Source organism: Rhinopithecus roxellana, chromosome 11 (genome assembly GCF_007565055.1).
Source record: "Rhinopithecus roxellana isolate Shanxi Qingling chromosome 11, ASM756505v1, whole genome shotgun sequence".
Lineage (NCBI taxonomy): Eukaryota > Metazoa > Chordata > Mammalia > Primates > Cercopithecidae > Rhinopithecus > Rhinopithecus roxellana.
Genome location: NC_044559.1, coordinates 130,481,874 through 130,485,160, shown reverse-complemented (window position 1 = coordinate 130,485,160; position 3,287 = coordinate 130,481,874).

Here is a 3,287-nt window from a genome sequence, read left to right as displayed (position 1 = left end):
ATTTTAGGGAGATATGAGACATCAATCAACATATGTAAAATGAACACTGGTTCGGTCAAGAAAGGCAGGACAACTCAAAGTGGGGAGAGAGCTTCTAGGTCACAGGTAGGTGAGAGACAAATGGTTGCACTGAGTTTCTGATTAGCCTCTCCAAAGGAGGCAATCAGATATGCATTTATCTCAGTGAGCGGAAGGATGACTCTGAACAGAATGCGAGGCAGGTCTGCCCTAAGCAATTCCCAGCTTGACTTTTCCCTTTAGCTTAATGATCTTGGGGGCCCAAGATACTTTCCTTTCATAGGATGAAGGTTGGGCAGATTTGTTAGCAGCTCCTTCTAAGACAGGTGGTTTTGTAAGCTTAGGGTTCCTCGGCTGTGACACCAATGCATGGTGTGCACAGCATCCACCTAACCTGCTCTGCATCACCCCTGAGGGACGCAGAGGACAGCAGAAATTGAGGCAAAACATGAAGCTCATGCTGCCTGCTGTGTCACAAGTAAGAGTCTTTTGTCCTTGACCCACACGTCTCATGTCTTCAGCTAGCATCTGTGAGCCTCTGAAACTATGGCAGGCTAACTTGTTAGTGTGCAAGTAGGGTAAAATTTTGGATCTTCCCCTATTCTTGACACCTTTACACACACTTGACTGTAAGTGTCTTGAGAGTAGGGACTGTCTCAATGGACTTTGCTTACCCCGTGGATGACACAAAGTAGTTGCTTGTGGTAGGTAGTAACTACCTACTAATGCAGCTTTGGTCTAAAGGACTTTGGATGTAAGCACTCAGATTTATTTACTAAATCCAGCTCTGGAAAAAACTGCCATTATTCCCCTGTTTGGCCACAGATCTTCTTCCCCTGGTCCTTAGGTATTGTGTAAATTCCTTGGGTTTGCAGAAGGTGAAGCCTCAGAGAAAGTGAAGTTGAGGGGGCTACAAATTGCTACAGATAATTCACATTGCGAATAAGCCCTGCTGCAGGTAATGGAGGTGACTCATTTATCAGACTGGGTGTTTCGGAGAGGTAGTGTGCCGTGGTGCAGTTAGGATGGAAATGCCGGTCTTTGTTATTAGCCTTACAATAACATCAAACATACCAGACCATTTCCCAGAAGAGCCAAAATGATTGCAAACCGACCTGAGCTCGAATGAAGGAATGAATGAGGGCTTCTGGTGACTGATCTCTTAGAAGTAAATTCTGCTAACCTTTTGCAACATAAGCCCAGTCATGACCAGGCAAGACAGCTGGCTGGGCTTGCTCATGGGAGGGAAATCTTCCAGGCTGCAGCTTTAACCTGGGTTTTGAACTGTGGAAGCCCATCTAGCCATCCTTTTCTGGTTAGGAGGAGGGTAGAACCTTGAGAGCATTTCAGCAGATATGGCTTTCAGAGCTAGAGAAAGTCAAGGGGGAAAAGGCTTTGCTCAGAGACTATGGCTGATGGCTACTAAAGATCACTTCGTTTCATTTGTCATTTTATAGATTAAAAAACTGAGGTAGGCCGAGTGCGGTGGCTCACGCCTGTAATCCCAGCACTCTGGAAGGCTGTGGCAGGCAGATCATAAGGTCAGGAGATCGAGACCATCCTGGCTAACACGGTGAAACCCCGTCTCTACTAAAAATACAAAAAACTAGCTGGGCGTCGTAGCGGGCACCTGTGGTCCCAGCTACTCAGGAGGCTGAGGCAGGAGAATGGCGTGAACCCGGGAGGCAGAGCTTGCAGTGAGCCGAGAGAGCACCACTGCACTCCAGCCTGGGTGACAGAGCGAGACTCCATCTCAAAAACAAAAACCAAACCAAAAAAAAAAAAAACCCAAAAAACCAAAAACAAAACAAAAACTGAGGTAGACTGGCTAAATTACTGAGATAGATGACTGCTCTATATCATTAGACTGCTCATTTTTTTTCTTCCTTTGGTTCTGTTAAAAGAAAAAGTTACAACAAATTTAGTTTACACATCTTAACTGGCTTTTAGTTCCAATTCTACAATTGGGCAATGCTTCATTCTGTAAGATGGAATGAATGTTCCAATGAGAAGAGGAAGTTGATATTACAGACAGAAAAGGGCCAAGGAAAGCAGAAACAAAACGTGGATTAGTCGGTAGAAAGTCACTTTTCTTGTAAAGGTTAAACAACATGGGACTTCTTTACGTCAGCTAAAACTGGCTTGTTTGGGATTTTTGTTTGAGACAGGGTCTTGCTCCAGTGGGCAGGCTGGAGTGCAGTAGTGGCACCATCTAACCTTACTACAGCCTCAACCTCCCAGGCTCAAGCAATCCTCCCTCCTCAGCCTCCCAAGTAGCTGGGACTACAGGCGCCTGCCACCACGCCCGGCATTTTTTTTTTTTTTTTTTGGTAGAGACAGGGTATCACTATGCCTAGGCTGGTCTGGAACTCCTGAGCTCAGGCGATCCGCCCACCTTGGCATCCAAAAGTGCTGGTATTTCAGATGTGAGCCACCGCGCCCAGCCTGTTTGGGGATCTGGTTAGCATCTCTGTTTCTCTCCTGATTTCTTGGAAATATCCTAGCTTTGGCGTGGTAGTTTGGAACTTCAGCATGAACAACCCCCTTTTGGTTTGGTTTGATGCGCGTAATGCAGGAGCTCAGTCTAAACTAACGGCTTCCTATACATTTTATCTAACAGCTCTGTCACCCTTCCTGCACACCCGGGGAACTTGGGTGTGCAGCATTCTAACGCCTGCTCAGGATGATTCCACATTTTCTCCAGGCCCATAATCCAGAGGAAGTTGGACCCAGAGCGGGCTTGCCTCGCCAAGCTCCGGCTGCGTGCGGGTGTGAGGCAGTGCCATGCCAGAGTGGGGAGCAGCCGCGGAAGAGAAAGCCTAAGGCGGAGTGGAAATGGGTGGGGCACGCTGGGACCCGCTCACATTTGTTCAGGGAGAGGCAGTCCCGAAAAACTTCTCAGGCACACAGCCCAGCACAGCAAGGCAGTCACACCAAGGTGGGAAAAGAGGGCAGAAGAGCGCGAGGGGCTGGAGGTGGCGCCCCTGTGTCCCACTCGTTCTCCCTGGGCTGGGGAAGAGAAGCTGTCCCTCAGAAGCGCAGGCTGCGCTAGCTTAGGGTGGAAGTGGGTAACGCTCAGCTGACTCCCCGCAGGCGCCCTATGCAAGGGTTTGTTTCTGGGGGGGACCCGCACCAGCGTGTAAGTGAAGTAGAAGAGATGTACGTGACCCCGGTGGTGCGCAGCCGCGCCCCATCGCTCAGGCCACGCGCCGACGCCCCGCCCCGTCCGTGACGCCTTCGCGCGGGGCCTCCGCCCCATCCCCCTCCCG